The sequence below is a fragment of the Pleurodeles waltl genome, chromosome 8 (genome assembly GCF_031143425.1).
Source record: "Pleurodeles waltl isolate 20211129_DDA chromosome 8, aPleWal1.hap1.20221129, whole genome shotgun sequence".
Lineage (NCBI taxonomy): Eukaryota > Metazoa > Chordata > Amphibia > Caudata > Salamandridae > Pleurodeles > Pleurodeles waltl.
This window is the reverse complement of record NC_090447.1, coordinates 1,402,686,665-1,402,710,252: the sequence shown is the minus strand read 5'-3', so window position 1 is coordinate 1,402,710,252 and position 23,588 is coordinate 1,402,686,665. Positions and strand designations below refer to the sequence as shown.

Here is a 23,588-nt window from a genome sequence, read left to right as displayed (position 1 = left end):
TCTCATCATGATTGTGCTCGTGCCGGGTAAGTGTTCTCATGCCAACGTTTAAGTTATGTTTACATAAATATAGCTACAACTATCTTAAGTGTTGTCGGAAGCACATTCCATACCTTAACATATTTAAACTCAATTTTCGTTGACTAATATTGCTTCTTAATGTTGATGGGTTTGTTGTCCTGCGACCTGTGTTCCGCTCAGTTGTGATGGCTAGCACTCGTCGCAAATGTTAAGATCATGACTCCCCACAAAAGCTGTCATACAAAATCATGGTATTTTCTCATAGTTTATTTTGTGATAATAATGGAGCACAGGAACATGGAGCTCCCTCGCCAGCCTCCCGGTAACTGTCTCACTAGAACTCCGGCCCACCGTTGTAATCATTGGAATTCCCAGCATGTGTCGCATGTTGGAAATTCCATAAATACAATACTTTCCTTAATATGAGCATGCAATCAAGATATGTCATAGAAGGCAATCTCTTCAAGGGCATAATACAAGTCATGACAGCCACCTCAGTGCAGGGGTCCCTAGGTGCCTCCATCCTGGACATGGAGCCTTAATTAGTTTCTGCTGACTTTGGGCAAAGGCACATAGAACATATCTGAACAGCTGCTACCTGGCTACAGCAAAGTGCATCCCTTCACTGTGTCTTTCTCATGAAGTATGAGCAATAAAGTTGCAAAATATTGAATTGTTGTTGGTATTTAAGGGTCCCCAATCGAAATGGCACCCCAACACCTATGAATGTCACTGATTATTGAGTAAAATGAAAAAGCACTATCAGTAGTGGGACAGGGGTTGGTCAGAGGAGAGGCATATGGAATTACAAAGGTACAAGTGAAAGTTAGAGAAAGAGAAAATGAAAGAAAAAGAAAGAGGGGAGCGAGCGTGGTGTGGATAGCTTAGAGAGGGGTTAGAGAGGTGGAAATATGTGTAAGATAGTGTAGCAAAAGGCAGTTGAGAGCAAGATGGAAAGGGACTGGTACAAGTAGGACGGTTGCAGGAGACAGAGGGTGAACAAGTGATAAAGACAGAGGCAGAGAGACAACTTAGAGAGATAGAGAGAGAACAGACAGGTGTGTGAGCGTGAAATACAAGTGAAAGTTAGCTGATAGAGATAAAGGGGGAGACCAGTAGGAGACAGATAATAAACAGACAAAAGCGAAAGAGACAGTTAAGAGATATGAGAGGAGACACGTGAGACAGAGACAGGTGAGTGAGATATAGAAGGTGTTAAAGAGACAGTCATATTAGAAAGGAACAGCCAAGAGTCATAGGAAAAGGCAGGTGTGAGAAAAACAGAGATAGATATTTGAGAGACAGCTGAGAGAGACAGAACGGGAAAGAGTGTCATTTGGCATCAGGGAGACAAGTGAAGACAGCTGAACGGTATAGTAGGCCAGACATGTAAGAGAGAAGTGCGAAAGCAGGGGATCCCAACTTTTTCTGTGATAAAACTCACGTATGTTCAATAGCAATCATCCCAAGCTAGTAATATTAGTAACTTTGTGATAGGGACTACATCAGATAAGATGATGTTAGGGGCCATCCTATGCAAGATTACCCGCACTAATCACTTGAGTGCATCTAGCAGAGTTCCCACCAGTAATGTAACAAAGTGTTTAACACTTTGGGATGCCTTTAAACGGATACTACATAACAGCCATACTTGTAATGTGCATGGGACTAAGGTAATGTTATTGGTAATATGGTTCCTCAATACCGCATGACTTATCATTCACATGCCAGCTTTGAATTTATATTTGGAAATTCAACCATTTTTTCCAAACATCAGCTAATGAGTTCCGACAACACATACATTTGTGTCTCAGACACATATTTTTTAATGTTGGTATAAAGTTTGGTTATACCACTTAGGGCCACATGTACAAAGCATTTTTTTTGTCACAAACTGGCTGATTCGCAGAATTAGCCCGTTTGCTTTTAAACAAATGTTTTTTGGGATGTATAAAGCCCAAACTGCGAATCGCTAACTTGCTACCGAATCACAATTTGGGTTTTGTGATTCGGTATTAGGAAGGGATGTGTTCAGGGCGTCCCTTTCTAATACCGAATCTAAATTGTATGTATGATTGTTTTGTGACCGTGAATGTGGTCGCAAAACAAATGCAGTTCGCACCAATTTCAAATTGGTGCTAATCCATTTGCAAAGGGAAAGGGTTCCCCAGGGGTTCCTTCCCCTTTGTGAATGCATCAGAAAACGTGTTTTAAGAGCAGGCAGTGGTCCCACGGACCACTGCCTTCTCTTAACAAAATGAAATTGAAATGTTTCATTTTTTTCTTTTTAAATGCAGCCTGTTTTCCTTGGACGAAAACAGGCTGCGTTAAAAAAAAATAGATTGCTTCATTTAAAAGCAATCACAGACATGGTGGTCTGCTGATACCAGCAGGCCACCCTCCCTGTGTTTTTTTTGCGATTCCCAGTGTGTCGCAATTTGTGAACTTCCTCATTAATATTAATGAGGTAGGTCTATTTGCGAGCCACCGGGAATTGCAAAAGAAACTCAATGGAGTTTCTTACATTGGAATTGCGATTTCCTAACTGCTATTTGCATGGAATCACAGTTAGGAAATCGCAATTCCAAATGTTCAAACATGTGGCACCAAGTCTCTTGTCAGTGCTTCACTCAGATATCATACCGTGATACATGTACAAGTTGACAATTAAAAATGTTTTGAACATCAGTTTCAGTGGCTTTTCTAACTCTGCAACTAAACACAGCGCTGTCATGACATTTCATCCAAAAAGGATGCTTTCTACGTAGGAAAATGAAGCATTCCACAGATTTTCCTGCTTAGCAGTAGTGTGTCTTGGATACTCAGACCGGAGATCAAGTCTAGCTCTTTATGAGAACTTGGGGCCAGATGTATGACCCCAAGATTTGCGACTCGCAATTTGCGACTCGTTTGCGAGTTGCAAATTGCGAGCCGCAAAACCTTATGTACAATAGTGTACTTTACACTGTTTGCAATTCGCAATGGGGTTGCAAATGGCCTACCTCATGAGTATTCATGAGTCGCAATTTGCAACCCCATTGGAAATGGCCGGCTGTTATGTTCAGTTGGGGGGCATCGCTTTAAGGAATGTGGGATGCAGTGGAATGTAGAAGCCAGTGGGGAGGATCTATGGAATGTGGGAGCGAGGGGGTTAGGTTACGGTTGACTGCGAGAAGATAAGACGTGTTTACCCGATGCCAATAAACTCTTTAATTATACCTGGTTCCTGTGTCCCGTGAATTTCAACACCACCCTCACAGGGATGGTGGCCTGCTGGAGACAGCAGACCACCATGTCTGTGACTGCTTTTAAATAAAGCATTTTTGTTTTCTTTAAATGCAGCCTGCTTTCCTTAACCCCTTTGCAGCCAGGCCTTTTCCCTCTCAGGTGCCAAGCCTTTTTGTCCACATAAGCTACCCACGCCAAATTTGTGTCCTTTTTTTCCCAACATCCTAGGGATTCTAGAGGTACCCAGACTTTGTGGAAGTCCAAGAAATTAGCCAAAATATAGCAAACATTTTTTTTTTTTTTTTAAATGAGAAAAAAGGGCTGCAGAAGAAGGCTTGTGTTTTTTTCCCCTGAAAATTGCATCAACAAATGGTTTGTGGTGCTAAAATAACCATCTTCCCGGCTTTCAGGAACAGGCAGGTTTGAATCAGAACACCCAATTTTTCAACACAATTTTGACATTGTACTGAGGCACACTCCATTTTTACTTTTTTGTGTGCCTTCAGCCTCCTTCCAGAAATCGGTGTGAAACCAATGCTGGATCCCGGAAAGCTAAACATTTCTAAAAAGAGGTCAAAACTCTGAATTCAGCAAGGGGTAATTTGTGTAGATCCTACAAGGGTTTTCTACAGAAAATAACAGCTGAAATAAAAAAATATTGAAATTGAGGTGAGAAAAACAGCCATTTTTCTCCACGTTTTACTCTGTAACTTCTTCCTGCAATGTCAGATTTTTGAAAGCAATATACTGTTATGTCTGCTGGACTCTTCTGGTTGCGGGGATATAGGTAGGTTCATCAAGAACCCTAGGTACACAGAGCCAATAAATGAGCTGCCCCTTGCAATAGGTTTTCACTCTATATGGGTATACAGCAATTCATTTGCTGAGATATAAAGAGTGAAAAATAGGTATCAAGAAAACCTTTGTATTTCCAAAATGGGCACAAGATAAGGTGTTGAGAAGCAGTGGTTATTAGCACATCTCTGAATTCCGTGGTGCCCATACTAGCATGTGAATTACAGGGCATTTCTCAAATAGATGTCTTTTTTACACACTGTCTTACATTTTTAAGGAAAAACTGTAGAGAAAGACAAGGGTCAATAACTGTTTTGCTATTCTGTGTTCCCCCCCAGTCTCCCGATAAAAATGGTACCTCACTTGCGTGGGTAGGCCTAATGCTTGCGATTGGACACATCACATTTTTACATTGAAATCTGACGTGTTTTTTGCAAAGTGCCTAGTTGTAGATTTTGGCCTCTAACTCAGCCGGCACCTAGGGAAACCTACCAAACCTGCGCATTTTTGAAAACTAGACACCTAGGGGAATCCAAGATGGGTCACTTGTGGGGCTTTCACCAGGTTCTGTTACCCAGAATCCTTTGCAAACCTCAAAATATGGCCAAAAAACTCTTTTTCCTCACATTTTGGTGACAGAAAGTTCTGGAATCTGGGAGGAGCCACAATTTCCTTCCATCCACCCAGCGTTCCCCCAAGTCTCCCAATAAAAATGGTGCCTCACTTGTGTGGGTAGGCCTAGCGCCCGCGACAGGAAATGCCTCAAAACACAACGTGGACACATCACATTTTCCCAAAGAAAACAGAGCTGTTTTTTGCAAAGTGCCTAGCTGTGAATTTTGGCCTCTAGCTCAGCCGACACCTAGGGAAACCTACCAAACCTGCACATTTTTTAAAAACTAGATACCGAGGGCAATCCAAGATGGGGTGATTTGTGGGGCTCTCACCAGGTTCTGGTACCCAGAATCCTTTATAAACCTCAAAATTTGGCCAAGAAAACACTTTTTCCTCACATTTCGGTGACATAAAGTTCTGGAATCTGAGAGGAGCCACAGATTTCCTTCCGCCCAGCATTCCCCCAAGTCTCCTGATAAAAATGGTACTTCACTTGTGTGGGTAGGCCTAGTGCCCGTGGAAGGAAAGGTCCCAAAACATTATCTGGACACATCAAAATTACAAAACCACCTGGGGGGGCACCTGAGTTTTTGGTCCTGGGCTCAGTAGCCATCTAGGGAAACCTACCAAACCCAGATATTTCTGAAAACTAAACACCCGAGGGATTCCAGGGAGGTGTGACTTGCGTAAATCCCACAATGTTTTCTTAGCCAGAATCCTCAGCAAACCTCAAATTTAGCTAAAACAATCACATTTTTCCCACATTTCTGTATGGGATCACCGCACTGGAATGAATTTCCTACCACCCAAAGTTTCCCTCAGTATCCCGGTAAAAGTGATACCTCACTTGTGTAGGTGGGCCAAGTGCCTGTGGCAGGGAAGTGACAAAAACATGTCGAAATTGAGGTGAACCAAAGCGGGTATAAAAAGGGCAGTTTGAAAAAAAACATTTTTAGGCTGACAAGTGCAGTATCATTTTTATCAGTATAGATGAGACAATGCTGGGTGGTAGGAATTTTGTGGATTCCTGCAGATTCTGGAAGGTTCCATTACAAAAATGTGGGAAAAATGTGTGACTTCCAGCAAAGTTGGAGGTTTGCAGAGCATTGTTGGTAAGAAAATGGTGCTGGGTGCATGTGAAGCACACCACCCTGGAATCAACCAGATGTTTAGTATTCAGATGTGTAAAGGTTTTGTGGATTTTTCTACATGGCAGCCTCCCTAAGTCCAAAAAGCCCAGCCCTTACCATTCCAAGTGGGACAATTTTGAGAGTTAGCCAAGCTCTCATGGCCCAAATGTAAAACCAAAACCCAAAATAATAAAATGTCCTCTTGCTTGCCGTGGGATAAGATGTTTTAGTGTGTGGGGCGAGAGCTGAAAGGCGGTTACCCCCTTCAGTTGGGGTGGGGGCATAACTATGCACATACTGGTTGGTAGCCACCACCCCACTATTTTTTGTTTATTTTAAATTCCCTGGCATCTGGTAGACTTTCTGCCCCCCTCCCCCGGGGTGTGGATCCAGGGTAATTGCTCAATCTGCCCAGCGGTGGGCAGAACAACTTTGCCACATTTATTTGGGGTGGTGGGATGGCCATACCCCCACCCTCTTACTTTGAAAAAAAAATCTTCCCTGGTTTCTGGTGGGCAGATGGACCTTCCAAAAATACACGGCAGATATGGCCAACAGTAATGTGGCTGCCTCCCCAAACAAAACACACACATACACACACACCAATCCCTGGTGCCTAAGTGGTTTCTGCTTCCCCTACAGGAGGGGCAGATTAGCCTAATAGAAATAGGCTGTTCTGCCCCCAAGGGGAGCAGAAATGGCCTAAAATAAATTTGCCCCGCTGTGGAGTGACCCTTGCCTAAGGGGTCGCTCCCCTTGCGTGAAATTGGTGCAAAAAAAAATCCCTGGTGCCTAATGGTTTCTGCCCCCCTTGGTGGCAGATCGGCCTAATAAACATAGGCCGATCTGCCCCCAAGGGGGGCAGAAATGGCCTAAAATAAATATGCCCCCATGGGGACCCCTTTCCCTTTCGCAAATGGGTTAGCACCAATTTCAGACTGGTGCTAACTGCAATTGTTTTGTGACCGCATTCGCGGTCACAAAACAATCGTACATCGGACTGCGACTCGCAACGTAGATTGTCCTAGTAACTTATGAAGGAAATTCTTCATTTTATTAAAGATACGGAGGCGAGTATTATGCTTTCTCTTTTCAATTTATTTTAAATAGCAGCACGGTCAAAACTACAAAACCCAAAAGGCTACGAACAGTAGCCAATGGGGAACAAAACGTAGTCCTTAATAGCGAACCAATCAACAGCGAGGGCACCCCAGTGGGTAGTTATCTTGCCTGCGAACAGCCCTCTTTTCTTGTGCGAGGGATCAAAAAGTAAAACACATAGGAACAATAGATAATGTGATACAACCAGCCATTAAAACCGAAAAAAGTCCTTGTAGAAAGTTCACTACTTGATGCAGGCTTTGCTGGAAATCCACGGACTCCGGAACAGCTTTGAAGGGGCGCTCCGAAGAAGACATATCGCTCCGATTCTGGAAACAAAGAGTAGGAATAACCTTGAGATGAAGGTTGTGTCAAGGTAAATGATGCTGTTGGGGGGGGGAGAAAAAACAGAAGTAAATACAATGTGGTGGGATAATACTCGTCTCCGTGTCTTTAATAAAATTAAGAATTTCCTTCATAAGTTACTAGGAAAATCTACATTTTATGGCAAGAACGGAGGCTCATATTATGCTTGTTTAAAGCGAATTAATCACAGAAAAAGAAGCATGTTGAACAAGTTTGCAATAAAAAACTTTAAAAACATTATCATTAGACCAGTCAGTGGCTTTGAGAATGTCCTCCAGACGAGAACCAGCCCAAAAGGTCTTAGAAGCCATAGCTCCTCTGGACGAATGGGCTCCAAAAGAGGAGGTATCAATGCCAGCCAAGGACATCACCCACTTAACCCAACGAGCAAGGGTAGGAGAGGAAACAGGCTTAAATGGTTTCTTAAAGGAAATAAGGAGTTGGGAAGCTGAGGACGGTCTCAAATTGGCTGTCTTTTGTTCATAAATCTTTAAACATTGGCCTACACATAGCTTAGGCTGGTCCTGAAAATATGGATAGAACACTGTAGACAGATTAGTTTTAGTACGTCTATGGACTGAAAATACGACGCCTGAAGGAGTAAATTGGCGAGCAGTAACATTGAGTGCTCTGACATCGGAAAGAGGTTTTATAGAAACTAGGTATAACAACATGGTAAGCTTTGCAGACAGCATTTTCAATTAAAGAAGTGTATTATCAGGCCATGACACAAAAAGATGGTATTAATTCCATTTGCTCTAACCTGGGAATCCTTATTGACTCTGAATTACAACCTTTTATGAAGAATCTACCCTCGTTCATTAAAGACACCAAAGACATCTTGCAGACATTGCAAAACAATGACTGGCAATCTGACTATATACTTGCAACCATAGATGTAGTCAGCCTGTACACTTCCATTAAACACCAGGATGGGATTGAAGCTGTCCAGAGCTGTCTATCAACACGATCAGTACATCTACTTGAAAGAAACAAAATGATTATTGAAATGTTATCTTTCTGTCTTACAAACAATTTTTTTCTTTTTAAAGGACAATTTTTTCTTCAACTACAAGGTACAGTGATGGGAGCTCAATTTGCGCCACCGTACGCATGTATTCTTATGGGCGCAGTTGAATGACACTGGCTCTGGAATATGTCTCACAACACATCATCTTCTGGGGCCGCTATATTGAAGACATCCTTCTTATCTGGCAGGGTCAAGAGTCACTCCTTCAACATTCTCTCAATTCTCTTACACCGAACAGGTGGAATATTGAAATAACGTATCAAATCTCCAAAACCACACTTGAATACTTGGATCTCACACTATATGTTGACAATAACAGACTACATACCCGATTTCACAGAAAAAGTGCAGCAGCCAACTCTATCTTACACGCATCCAGTTGCCACCCATACAGCACAGTCGTAATATACCAGCGGGAGAATTTAGAAGGGCTAGACTCAACTGTAGTAACATAGCTGACTATGAGACAGTGTCCTCTGAAATTGCTGATCGTCTCTCCATTAGAGGATATAATACTTCCAGTCTAAATAACACCATGGAACATTTTGCCAAAACAGATCGGAGCAAAATTCTTAACAAGACTAAAATGATTAATAAGAGGACTACCATCTGTTTTATTCCACATTTTCACAATGGTCAACAACATATTCAAAAATTACTTCGATAACATTCGTACTTGCTTCACAAAAATCCTTCTATTTCTCAACATATCTCTTCTTTCCCACAGATCGGCTTTCCCACAGAGCCCCCAACCTTAGAGACGAATTATGTTCTTCCTTCTATCAAGATAAAATACCCACTCAATCCTATATGCGACCCCCATCTGTATTCTATACTTGCACAAAATGTTCCATTTGTAAACTTGGTTTGACAAAATCCAAAAGAATCTTGATTAATGGACAACCATTTGTAATATGTGACTTTATCAACTGTGGGAGTATTAACATAATCTATCTTATCACTTGCCCCTGCAATAAGGCCTATATAGGAAGCACAACTAGAACACTCAAAATACGCATACAGGAACATTATCGTAATATCCAGAAGGATGACACAAAATTCCCTTTGGTTGAACATTTTGTCAAATGTCATCCATATACACGTTCCTTTGCATTCTGTGGCCTAATGCAACTCAAACAACACCCTCGGGGAGGTAACCTTGAACTCCTACTTCAACAGAATGAAAACAAACGTATTATTTGTTTCAATACTGTACGACAAGGCCTCAATAAGGACCCAGAATGGCATTATTGGCTTTATTAATGTACCACATGTGTAATTTCTAGTGTCGACAACCATATCTGATGCTTCTGTTTTGTTGCTCTTTGATTAAGTTCTAAAAAATCCTAGCATCTTGGTACTCTAGATTGTCAGCGCTATATGTGACTTGCCAGGATATACAATGATAACTCTAAGGCTCAACACTCTTCACTATCTACACAAACTTGTAACAGTTAGGCACCTTGTGTGCTTAATTTTAACTTGCTTGTTTCCTTGCCCCAACCAATGTCATCATGGCCCTGATACCATGTCACTCAGCTAGAGTCTAAAAATATAATCTTTCCACATTGATTATGATAGACTTTTGATTAATTAGTATTCTCCATTTCCATAGTTACCTACATATATATAATTACAATATCTTCTGACAAGTCTGATGTGAAGTCGTGGACATAGAAATAGGACCTTGCTAATGTCCTAGCTGCCCCCTCATAACGGGGTCACAAATCATGATTAAGGACCTATTATGTTTATATCCCACCAATAAAATTATACCAAGGATAACCTTTGTTATGAATCAGCTTAGAATAGCATTTCACTATGCATAATACCTCATCAAAATAATCACGGACATAGAAGTAGGACTTTGTATACATTTGTTTTCAAAATCAAAAGAGATGAGGGACTCGGGAATCCGCTACTTTATCCAATATGACATGGAAACAAAAGTAGGACTACATCTTTCTTTAGTCCCACCACATAAATAGTAGCCCCTTCTGTGCCCAGGATGTAATGGTTACGTCCTGAGGCACAGTGCTCGTGTGCCCAGGACGTAACCATTACGTCCTGGGCACAGAGCCCAGAGGGAGCGCTAGCGCTCCCTCTGTGGGGTTCCCCCCACCCCCCCCAAGGCAGGGATGGAAGGGGAAGCCCTTCCCCTTCCGTCCCCTACCCCCCGCACCCCTCCTGTGACGTCAGCGCGCGATCGCACGCTGATTGTCACAAGGCCTCCTCCCATCACGCTGGAAGCTCAGCTTCCAGCGCGATCGGAAGAGAAATGCAAAAGCATTTCTCTTCCGATCACGTGGAGGAGGCCGAGAGACTTCAGAGGGAAGGAAAGTTATTTCCTTCCCTTTGAAGTCTCTCTCAGCGTTTTAGCAACCGGATTGCAAGCAATCCGGCTCCTAAAACGCCCACTAGACACCAGGGATTTTTTTTTTAATGAAATTGGCATGAGGGAGCGACCCCTTGGGCAAGGGTTGCTCCCAGGGAGGGCATTTTTTTAAAGGGCCTTTTCTGCCCCCCAAAAAATATTTTTGAAGTGGGGAGCGACCCCTTAGGCAAGGGTCGCTCCCCTAGGGGGCAAATTATATTTAGGCCATTTCTGCCCCCTTGGGGGCAGATTGGCCTATTTTTATGAGGCCAATCTGCCTCCAAGGGGGACAGAAACCACTAGACACCAGGGAGGTTTTTTTTTCCCGCAAATTTCACGCAAGGGGAGCGACCCCTTGGGCAAGGGTCCCTCCCAGGGGGGGGGGGCATTTTTTTTAAAGGCCTTTTATGCCCCCAGGGGGGGGGCAGAAACCTCTAGGCACCAGGGATCATTTTTTTTTGTTTGTTTTGTTTTGTATTTTTGAGGTGGGGAGCGACTCCTTAGGCAAGGGTCGCTCCCCTAGGGGGCAAATTATATTTAGGCCATTTCTGCCCCCCTCGGGGGCAGATTGGCCTATATTTATGAGGCCAATCTGCCCCAAGGGGGACAGAAACCACTAGACACCAGGGAGTTTTTTTTTATTTCACGAATTTCACGCAAGGGGAGCGACCCCTTAGGCAAGGGTCGTTCCCCTGGGAGGCAAATTTATTTTAGGCCATTTCTGCCCCCCTGGGGGCAGATCAGCCTAATTTAATTAGGCCGATCTGCCCCCAAGGGGGGCAGAAACCACTAGGCACAGGGTTTTTTTTTTTTTTTGTTTTACAGATGGGGAGCGACCCCTTAGGCAAGGCTCGCTCCCCTGGAGGGGCAAATTGTATTTAGGCCATTTTAGGTCGAAACCCCTAGGCACTGGGGATCTTTTTTTTTTTTGCGCCAACGTCACGCAAGGGGAGTGACCCCATAGGCAAGGGTCGCTCCCCGGGGGTGTGGGGGGCAAATTTATTTTAGGCCATTTCTGCTCCCCCTGGGGCAGATCGTCCTATTGTTATTGGCCCGATCTGCCCCCAGGGGGGGCAGAAACCTCTAGGTGCCAGGGCAAATTTATTTTGGTGTTTTTTTTTGTTTTGTTTTTTTTAGAGATGGGGAGCGACCCATTAGGCAAGGGTCGCTCCCCTGGGGGGGAAATTGTATTTAGACCATTTCTGCCCCCCTTGGGGGCAGATCAGCGGATTTTGGGTCAATCTGCCCCCAAGGGGCACCATGGATCTTTTTCTTTGCGCCAACGTCACGCAAGGGGAGTGGCCCCGTAGGTAAGGGTCGCTCCCCGGGGGGGTGTGTGGGGGGAAAATTTATTTTAGGCTATTTCTGCCCCCCCGGGGGCAGATCGGCCTATTGTTATTAGGCCGATCTGCCCCAAGGGGGGCAGAAACCTCTAGGCGCCAGGGCCAAAAAAAGATTTGTGGTTTTTTTTTTTTTTTTTTTTTAGAGATGGGGAGCGACCCATTAGGCAAGGGTCGCTCCCCTGGGGGCAAATTGTATTTAGACCATTTCTGCCCCCCTTGGGGGCAAATCGGCCGATTTTAGGTCAATCTGCCCCCAAGGGGGGGGTAGAAACAACTAGGCACGTGGATCTTTTTTTTTGCGCCAAGGGTCGCTCCCCAGGGAGGCTGGGGGGGGGGGCAAATTTATTTTAGGCCATTTCTGCCCCCCCTGGGGCCGGCTGAGCTAGAGGCCAAAATCCACAGGTAGGCACTTTGCAAAAAACACCTCTGTTTTCTATGAAAAAATGTGATGTGCCCACGTTGTGTTTTGGGCCATTTCCTTTCGTGGGCGCTAGGCCTACCCACATCAGTGAGGTACCATTTTTATCAGGAGACTTGGGGGAACGCGGAGTGGAAGGAAATTTGTGGCTCTTCTCAGATTCCAGAACTTTCTGTCACCGAAATGAGAGGAAAAAGTGTTTTTTTTGGCCAAAGTTTGAGGTTTGCAAAGGATTCTGGGTAACAGAACCTGGTCAGAGCCCCACAAGTCACCCCATCGTGGATTCCCCTAGGTGTCTAGTTTTCAAAAATGCACTGGTTTACTAGGATTCCCCAGGTGCCGGCTGAGCTAGAGGCCACAATCCACAGGTAGGCACTTTGCAAAAAACACCTCTGTTTTCTGTGAAAAAATGTGATGTGTCCACGTTGTGTTTTGAGCCATTTCCTTTCGTGGGCGGTAGGCCTACCCACACAAGTGAGGTACCATTTTTATCGGGAGGCTTGGGGGAACACAGAATAGCAAAACAAGTGTTATTGCCCCTTGTCTTTCTCTACATTTTTTACTTCCAAATGTAAGGCAGTGTGTAAAAAATAAGTCTATTTGAGAAATGCCCTGTAATTCACATGCTAGTATGGGCACCCCGGAATTCAGAGATGTGCAAGTAACCACTGCTTCTCAACACCTTATCTTGTGGCCATTTTGGAAATACAAAGGTTTTTTTGATACCTATTTTCCACTTTTTATATTTCAGCAAATCAATTGCTGTTTACCCGGTATAGAACAAAAACCCATTGCAAGGTGCAGCTCATTTATTGGCTATGGGTACCTAGATTTCTTGATGAACCTACAAGCCCTATATATCCCCGCAACCAGAAGAGTCCAGTTGAAGTAACGGTATATTGCTTTCAAAAATCTGACATTGCAGGAAAAAGTTACAGAGTAAAACGTAGAGAAAAATGGCTGTTGCTTTTTATCTCAATTTCAATATTGTTTTATTTCAGCTGTTATTTTCTGTAGAAAACACTTGTAGGCTCTACACAAATGACCCCTTGCTGAATTCAGAATTTTGTCTACTTTTCAGAAAAGCTTTCTGGGATCCAGCATTGGTTTCTCACCCATTTTGGTCACTAACTGGAAGGAGGCTGAAAGCACAAAAAATAGTAAAAATGGGGTATGTCCCAGTAAAATGTCAACATTGTATTGAAAAATTGGGTTTTACAATTCAAGTCTGCCTGTTTCTGAAAGCTGGGAAGATGGTGATCTTGCCACCGCAAACCCTTTGTTGATGCCATTTTCAGGGGGAAAACCACAAGCTGCTTTCTGCAGCCCTTTTTTCCCATTTTTTGAAAAAAACTAAGTTTTCACTGTATTTTGGCTAATTTCTTGGTCTCCTTCAGGGGAACCCACAAAGTCTGGGTACCTTTAGAATCCCTAGGATGTTGGAGAAAAAGGACGCAAATTTGGCGTGGGTAGCTTATGTGAACAAAAAGTTATGAGGGCCTAAGCGCAAACTGCCCCAAATAGCCAAAAAAAGGCTCGCACAGGGGGGGAAAAGGCCTGGCAGCGAAGGGGGTAGAAGAGTTCATAAATGCATTTTCCTAATCCAACATGGCGCCCGTCCAGAACGCCGTGATCTCGATTGCAAGATCGAGTCAAGGATTTTTTCATTAGAAATAAGGTAAGGGATAATTTTCCACAATATAACCAACAATAAATTCATATGGTCGCTCTCATTACACCTTTGTTGACCTCCTATGAAATGTTATATTGCACAATTCGGTCACTTGAGAATAGTGTCACGTATTTACCTAATATGATCTATGTAACTTACACTATCATAGCATCAGAAATTGCTGTTTACGGGGAACCGCGTTAGACTTGGCATGGTTCTTCCTTCCATAGACTACATTGCCTTTCACATGCCATCTTGCATGTAAATGTCTCATTCGAGTTATGTGTATATGTTTAATTTGGTAGGGAACGACCCCCTAGATTTCTCTCAGCATGTATTTCTCTGTTCATGTTGAAGTACATGTATTGCCTTTTTGTTTTTAACAGTCATGTTAATATAGGATATTGAACATTTTATTCAGGGATTATATTTTGTTGAATGCCTAATGGAGAACTTGTCTATTTGTTGTATACTGATGCATGTTTCTATCTGGTTAGTTCAAACAAAATGTGTTAATTGTTATAGAAATGCATTTGCAATTTCTCTTTTACTAGGCTCTGCTCCATATATATATGTGTATTTCATTAATAATCAGGTAAATGCATATAGTATATTCCTTTTACCCCTTGCTTTACACCTAGACTATTTGTACTAAGAAATGATCTTTATTTGATGAACAACGTAAATGGTATGATGTTTCTTGACTATAATTATTGATTATTATTGTATAAAAACTATTAATGTGCTAGTTATTCTATGTTTCACAATACCAGCACTAATTTTCACTCTTAATCTTGAATTTGAATTACATTTAAATTAAATTTTTCATTTTTTTCACTTTCTCACTAATGTCACTAGCTTGTGAGCATGTATCCCTGACATTATTCGTCACAAATTCTTATTCATCTATTCTTTCATACCTTTGGGTTAGACTATGGGACTATTACTTAGATATGATCATTACTCAACATCTGTCAGGAAGAAGGCTGTGCGCGGTCCAGGTCCCGCCTGAAACTCCACTGCATGTATTTGCGGCGATTCATGCGCACCACTTGTCATCCCCTCTTGTTCTAGAAGTGGTGATCAGCGTTGCTTGCCCTGTGGTAAAGCTCACGTAGCTGCAGGGTCAGGACATTGGTGGACAAGATGCACTTATCAGTGTATTCTATGAATGAACTACAATTCCCAGGTTTCTACAGGCAGCGGCCATCTTGGGGTGTGGCAGGCCTATAAAGCCCAGCCACACCCAAGCACATTGCTCACTATTTTGAAGACTTCGATGCAGTCAGACCTCGTGGGGGTTCCTCTGAAGAAGAGCAGATTTCCTGCATGGCAGATTGACAGCAAATCGGAGTATCCTTGTTTCCATGGTGAATTCAGATATGAGTAGGTCGTACTCGCAGCAGTATGGTCTTGATGAGCCCAATCTTGAAGGGAGTTGTTACTTCCAAAAGTAAAACGCCCCTTAGCACAACGAGCAAAGTGCTTTCAGTCCAACGAGTAAAGCGCTCCTGGCACGACGATAAAAGCGCTTCAGGCCAAATGAGTAAAGCGGCCTGAAGCGCTTCGGACCACATGAGTAAAGCGCCCCTTAGCACAACGAGCGTAGCGCTTCAGACAAAGCAAGTAAAAGCGCTCTCTGGCATAATGAACAAAGCGCTTCATGTATGATGATCAAAGCGCTTCATAAACAATAAACAAGGCGCTTCTGCCCAACCAGCAAAGAGCTTCAAGTTCAACGAGTAAACCTTTCGGGCCTTAGTAGTAAATGTGAAAAAGTTTTGGAGATAAGCATATTATAGTTTCATTGTTTTTTAGGGAAGCATAATATGTGAGATACATATTTAAGTCTTTGAGAATTTCTAGGCTGAGATCAAACGTTTATGTTATGAATGCATAATTGTTACATGATTGATATTCAGAGTATGACCATAGTCCAAAGCTCTTGTCCTGTCTAGGTTCAGAGGTTTCAGTATGTTCTTGTTCATGATTCAAAGAAGGGACTACGCCCAATTCTGGACAAAGGGCCTCATTCTGATACCACGGAGACGCCTTTATTCAAGAGTCTATTGGTGAGTTTATACTTTTATGAATGAGTATATGCATATTTGTTCTAACTGTTTCTTTTCAGATCTCTCTCCCTGCAGTTCCCTACCCTAATTCCCTCCCCCCCGCCTGGCTTCATAATAACTCTGTGCTCTGATAGCTTTCTGAGTTGGTGACACCGGGAGGTGGGCCTTTTGTTCAGCAGCGTGCAGATCCCGAGGAAAGGGCACTGTGACAATATATTTTTCTTCTCGTTGGCACAATTTTAATTGTGCACCAATGGATGACATTTCTGTTGGGTCTTCACTAATACTCTAAACGTATTCAATCTTGATAGCATTATTACTTTGATCTGATTACTTTCTATTATTTGCAGCCCTGAAAAAGCCCCAGGTAGATACACCACAAGGGGGCGAAACACATGTCAGCTGTCTCTCCATGTATTCCCCGGAAAAAAATATCTATGTATAGGATCAAAAAATGTTTTTTAACTGAATATGTGGATTTGATGTTTCACTGCTTGAATACAATTCGACACATCACAATAACTTGGATTTTTCTAAAGTGGGTTCTCAATTCTTTTGGATTCTCTTTCATGACACAAAAAGATTTAACACTAGACTGACATCCCACACCGAACTAAACCTCGGTAAAGGAGGATTACAAAATGTTACTCCCTTTAAAAGCCGGCAGATCAGAGGATGCTCTCCCACTGGTTTTCTATTGATGTAAGGATGAGAAGAGGAAACAGCTGATCGGTATAGGTTAATGGCACAATAGGATTTACCTTTGCTGGCTTCTGCGGCTAGAAAGTTGACTATAGTGGATACATCCGCTGAAAGGGAATCAAGGTGTTTTCCCATGCACCAGCTATCCCATAAGGACCATAAGGACCTGTATGCTTTTTTAGTTCCTGGAGCCCATGATTGGTTAATGAAGTTTGAAGCTTCTTACAAAATAATCGGGACTGAATGAGAATTCCCAAAATTTTCCAGGCAGAGAGTGTTAAAAGATTGTCGGTAATGAGGTTGTGAAGGAGACCTTGAGGATTCGAGAGAAGGTGAGGGAAAGAAGGGAGAAGGAATGGAGGTTCTATTGAGAGTTCTAGAAGGGTGGGGAACCACACCTGAGACTGCCAGAAAGGGGCTATGAGAACGAGTACTGCTTCCTGGCGTCTTACATGGGACAATAATCTGCTGATCATGATAAAAGGAGGGAAAGCGTAGTTGAGAGAGGTTGACCAGTCTTGAGAAAAAGCATTGGATGCTTACACCAATGGATCTGGGCGCCAACTGAAGAATTGAGGAAGTTGGGCATTGAGACGGGAAGCAAAGAGATCTATTTTGAACAGACACCTCTTTCGATGAAAAGAGTTGAATATGTCGGGATGGAGTTTCCAGTTGCTCGAGTCTTGGAAATGACATGAGAAACAGTCCGCTACAGTGTTTAGGTCGACCGGTAAACATTCTGCACGTACCGAGATTCTGGTTTGGAGGCATAAACCCCAAAAACTCCTTGCCAGATCCGCCAAGGGTTTGGACTTGGTGCCTCCCAAGTATTTGATGTAACGGACAGCAGAAATGTTGTCCATCCTGAGGAGAACAGAACAAGAGACTCTAGGGGTTATTCTAACTTTGGAGGAGGTGTTAATCCGTCCCAAAAGTGACGGAAAAGTGACGGATTTACCACCAGCCGTATTACGAGTCCATTATATCCTATGGAACTCGTAATACGGCTGGTGGTATATCCGTCACTTTTGGGACGGATTAACACTCCTCCAAAGTTAGAATAACCCCCTCTGTATTTTGCAAGGCTTCTAATCGCAAAGGAGCCGGCAAGCATCTCTAAACAATTGATATGCAACCTGGACTCCTCTAGTGACCATGTACCTCCAGTTGTATTTGGGCCACACCGGGCACCCCAACCCGAAAGACTTGCATCCGATTCCAATACAAGATCTGGGGCTGATGCAAAAATGGTTCTTCCGTTCCAAGCGTCTAAATGGTCTAGCCACCATTGCAACTCTATTTGAGATTCTTGGTCTTGGGAGATGACATCTGAGTAAGCGAGACCTTTTTGAAGAGGTCAGATTTTTTGCCTTTGAAGAGCTCGATAATGAAGGAGCCCTGGGAAGATAGCCTGAATGGAAGAAGAGAGTAGTCCGACTATTCTGGCTAAGGGTCTGAGAGAAAAATTGGTTGAGCGTATAATCTGAAGGATTTCTGATTTGATAGATTTTACCTTTGCAGAGGGTAAGTGAAGAGTTGCGGAGACGGAGTGTACGAGGAAGCCTAGAACATCTATCTGTTGCTGTGGGATTAAGGCAGACTTTTCTAGGTTGATGATGAACCTGAGGTCTGAGAGGAGGGAGCAAATTAATTGGATTTGAGATTGAAGGGAGGAAAGATTTTGGTTCATGATAAGAATGTTGTCTAAATAAATGATCAGTCTGACTCCTTGAGTTCTGAGATAAGCTACAACTAGTTTCATGAGTTTCGTAAAACACCATGGAGCGGAAGAAAGACCAAAAAGAGGAAGAGAGGAAGAGAGGAAAAATGAAAAATCTAGTCCAGCCATTGGAATTGTAGGAGCTTTCTGGATTAGGGGTGAATTGACATGGTAAGATACGCATCTTGAAGATCTAAACGAACCATCCAGTCTCCTTGTAAGAGAGAGTCTCGGAGGTGCAAAATAGTCTCCATCTTGAGGTGTCTGTAAATGACAAAGTGATTTAATTGTTTTAAGTTGATGACTGGACGCATCTTTTTGTTTTTTTTCTGAACAAGGAATACGGAACTGAGAAACCCAGAGGGGTCTAGCGAGCAAGGAATGATAGCTTGTTTCTGAAGGAGAGCTTGGACCTCCAACTAAATCAAGTTTGTGATTTCTGTAGAAAAACATGGAGGATGAGGGAGTGTCGTCTGAAAGGGCTCTGAGTAGAGTTCTATGACATAACCCCGAATGGTGTTCAAACCCCATGAACTGTGGTTATAGTCTGCCATTTTGGAAGAAAATATTTTAGACAACCTCATACAGTAGGAAGGCCAGAAGGGTGACTTACCTGCTTGAGAGTTATATTTGGAACCTCTACCCCCCCTGCCACGAAATCCACGGCTTCGCTGTGGGTAGAATTGGGGTCTATATTCCTGGTACGAAGATTGGTAGGCGCCACGGGAACCTTGGGTGTTGTATGAACGGCCGGCAAAGCGGTTCCTACCTCTGCCGGCCCTGGCGAAAACCTGACCAGAAAACATTTTCCTCAAGGACTGTTGAGCTTTGTCTAAAGACACAAAAGTGGCTACGTACTTGCTAAGATCCTTGATGAAGGAGTCTCCAAAAAGCAGATCTTCTGCTTTAATACCCGGATCAGATACTGCTAAATTTACCAACTTGGGATCTAGTTTTAGAAGGAGTCCCTTCCTGTATTCGTGCCTTATAGCAGCATTAGCGTTGCCTAAAAGGCAGACAGCATGTTGGACACATAAAGACAGTTCATTCAGGTTAGCAGAGGCATGTTCTAACCTAGCTGATTCCGCCAAGTCAAAAATGTGTGTTAACGGGCCCACCACATCTCAAAGTTTGTCTTGACGGGGGTGTCCACTCCCTTCCATGACTCCTTGCCAAATTTGGTGAAAAAAGTAAGCAGATAAGGGTCAATAGTTGGAGTTGAAGACATTTTGGAGTGAAGAGATGGGCGAGGGCATTCAGAATGAAACTTTGCTTTAGTTTGTTTGTCCAAAGGAGTGCGCAGACGTGAGGCAACATACTCTCCAACATGTTCAGCTAGAAACCATTCGGTTGAATGAGGGTGATATATCTCGCTTGGCTCAAACATAGGGACTCCTTGAGAGTGGGAAATTGTGACAGAATTAGAAGAGACTGAGGTGGAGGGTTTAGACTTTTTTGGAGGAGGAGCACTAAAAGGATCATCAATGTCCTCATCTGATTTGTCAGCCTCCGAGGCTGCATCACCCAGCTCATCATCAGTGTCCAGTATCTTAGAGATTATTATAGGAGAGGAAATATGTTTAGTCTTCTTGGAACATTTGGCAGGCGATTTGATATTGGAAATCCCCTCCCTCAAGGGAGGCCTGTGAGGAGCCACGTCCTCTGCCTTTTGTGAGGAAGTCTCACCAACCAACAGCGCCATTTGTGAGGAATTTTTGGGTAGAGGGCGCTTTCTGCTATCTCCCGCAGACTGGGCCAAAATCGTCTTGTACACAAGGTTAAACACAGATTTTTTTCAGATTATTCGATAATTTATTCATAGAGGCAGAAACTGCTTGCTCCCCTGAGACTTGAATAAAGTCATTTAAATTGTCTTTAACAAAATCCTCCTCCTTATTTTGGTTGTCAGCCATTGGTGAACTGTCAATTTCCATTGTAAAATATATAAGGACAGACACAGGGGGTGATTCTAACTTCGGCGGGCGGCGGAGGCCGCCCGCCAAAGTTCCCCCACCAAAATACCGCTCCGCGGTCGAAAGACCGCTGAGGGTATTTTGGGATTTGCCCTGGGCTGGCGGGCGGCCGCCAAAAGGCCACCCGCCAGCCCAGGGCAAATCAACCTTCCTACTAAGATGCCGGCTCAGAATTGAGCCGGCGGAGTGGGAAGGTGCGACGGGTGCAGTTGCACCCGTCGCGTATTTCAGTGTCTGCTAGGCAGACACTGAAATACTTTGTGGGGCCCTCTTACGGGGGCCCCTGCCGTGCCCATGCCATTGGCATGGGCACGGCAGGGGCCCCCAGGGGCCCCGCGGCACCCCCTACCGCCATCCTGTTCCTGGCGGGCGAACCGCCAGGAACAGGATGGCGGTAGTGGGTGTCAGAATCCCCCATGGCGGCGCAGCAAGCTGCGCCGCCATGGGGGATTCTAAGGGCAGCGGTAAACCGGCGGGAGACCGCCGGTTTACCCTTTCTGACCGCGGCCAAACCGCTGCGGTCAGAATGCCCTGAGGGGCACCGCCGGTCTGTCGGCGGTGCTCCCGCCGACCCTGGCCCCGGCGGTCTGAGACCGCCGGGGTTAGAATGAGGGCCACAGTGCCTTAAAACAGTAGAAAAAGGGTTAAAATCCCTACTAGCTGACAGAAGGACTGAAACTCTGCCTATGGGCGGGTAAAAGGGGAGTGACTGTCACCGGAGATAGGGAAAAAACTTTGTTGACGTAAGAAGAGCCTCGGGAGAGGAACGAAGTCAAAACCTGAGCAGAGCTGGTGAAAAACGCTCTGTTTTATCGGGTGAGGAAAGGTGCAGGAAAGGCGCAGCGTTCGCCTCAAGCGTTGTTTGAAAATGGCTACGCGTGAGGGAGCGCCGCAACACGGAATGAAGCACGCGTGCCAAGCGCGAAAGGAGAGACCGGGGCGTGCGGCTACAAGCAGTTTAGTAGGGGCGCGCGAGTACACAGCACGTTATGAAAACATACACGACAAATGCTGTGTGAACAAATGAAAAAGAATATATTGGAAAAGATAGGCTGGGTACCTATCTTGACCGCAAGCAGCAAGAAAAGAAGGCTGTTCGGGGGCAAGATAACTACTAAAGTGGTGCCCTCGCTGTTGATTGGTTCGCTATTAAGGACTACGTTTTGTTCCCCATTGGCTACTGTTCTTAGCCTTTTGGGTTTTGTAGTTTTGACTGCACTGCTATTTAAAATAAATTGAAAAGAGAAAGCATAATATGAGACTCCGTTCTTGCCATAAAATTAGGAAGGGAACGCCCCTTCCTAATTGCAACTCGCAAAACCTTTTTGCAACTTGGGGCCAGATGTATCAAAGGATTTAATCCATTCTGTGTCTATGGGAAAATGTGTTCGTACATATGGCCCTTGGTAAATAGATTACCGAATCGCAAAAATGGGGCTGTACATACTAAAAAGCATTTTTCTCGTCGCAAACGGCGCGATTCTGTGATATGGGCCGTTTGCGAGGATTAAAAGGGTACGTACATGTGGCCCTTGGTTCCTTCGGGCAATACAATCATGGTCTAGCATAAGTTGTCATTAACATGTGTGTGACTTTCAACATTACATTTTATGGTGAATGCGGGTATAAACGCTCTGATTTCGCAAAGGGCTGTGACTAGGTTGTTCCTGGCATTTTTTCGGGTTCACTGGCTTCCTAAAGGCAGCAACTGCTAGGACTGCGCGAAGAGACTGACTACATTGTCAAAATTTCAAGAATGCGCAGGGTGAAGAGTATTTGGAAAATTATTAACTTCCACCAAGGATTCGAGACAGAATATTGGAAAACTACTGGTTTATTGTTGAGAAAGTAGCACTTTCCTCAATAGTCTACGACTAGAATTGAAATAAATTATTAAAAGGAGTAACTATGACTAGCGTAGTCTGGGGGCTTCAAAGCAGTGCCCCTAAAACACTTACCGTTGTCTAGTACCCCGGGGGTATGGTTAAGAGCGCTATTTGGCATGTGGGCGTGGTTGGATGGTTCCCTTTGAGTTACTCTGCGGAGCTGCGCCGGGGGAGCGTGGTCTGCTGGGGCCGAAGCACGTGGGCGCACGCAGCAGGCAGGGCGGCGGGATAGGCCAGCAGGTGAGGGCAAGATGGTGCTCGCTGTGTACGGATCGAAGCATGTGTCTGTAGCCGCATGATTGAGTCCTTTCACCGCAATGACTGCCCCTTAGTAGCTCGCGGCGATTGCGCTCTAATGGCCTGTAACGGCTGCAGTGATTATAGTGCTTTATGTCATGTTTTCTTTCCTGCGCTGAGTAGGATACATATCGGAGGGAAGGGTTTGTACCTTTGAGTGTTAGCCCTCTGTGAACCTCCAGCCTTAAACTTCCTCAGTTCTTGCGCCCTCGGGGTCCACAGTCCGGGATCGACTGCCAGCCCAGCCTTGCATGCTCGAGTAAACATGCCCCTTCAGTGCTAAACTCGGCCTTTGGCGAGTCGTTTTGTTTTTTCCTCTCCCAAGAGCTAAAATAGTGAGTCTTTAGGTTCCAACTAACATGCAAGTTCTAAAATTTAAATCTGAGCGTCATCTTAATTGAAAGAGTGTCATTTCAGTTATGCATTCTGCCATTTTTGTTCCTAAAAGATGTGCTAGCCCCTAGTGTAGCTCACGTATTTCATGTAAGTTTTTTGAAAAAACACCGCATTTCACATGTATCTGCTGTGATGACCCGGAAGTGTTTGGGTACCGAAATTCAAAAAGTTTGGGAGTAAGGTTAGTTTGGACTGCCATGTTTTGGGATCCTTTTTGTATGATATTCCTATGTTATGAGGGTGCTTTTGTTTAACATTTATATGTCGTGTGACAAGTTGAGTGGCACTTTATTGCGCGGTCAGCAAAGTGTGTGTGAGTGTATATATATATATATATATATCAAACCAAAACCCTTTCAGGGATAGAGCGACGCATAAATTATGCAAAAAACAAAGGAGAACTCTGGGAAGTTCCCAATTTTAGGTGGAGAGCTGCTCTAGTAAGGAGC

General features: G+C 44.0%; 1 protein-coding gene across 2 annotated transcripts in view; it reads left to right on the top strand.

The window, feature by feature from the left end:
* The first annotated feature begins 22,573 nt into the window (after positions 1 to 22,573).
* Positions 22,574 to 23,588, top strand: part of LOC138248680 (trifunctional purine biosynthetic protein adenosine-3-like) — a 329,279-nt gene continuing 328,264 nt past the window's right edge. The window contains exon 1 of one of the 2 annotated variants that reach the window (XM_069202471.1): positions 22,574 to 22,686. The gene's annotated coding sequence lies outside the window, so the exon portion shown is untranslated. The remainder of the gene's footprint in view (positions 22,687 to 23,588) is intronic. The other variant, XM_069202472.1, reaches the window with a different exon arrangement.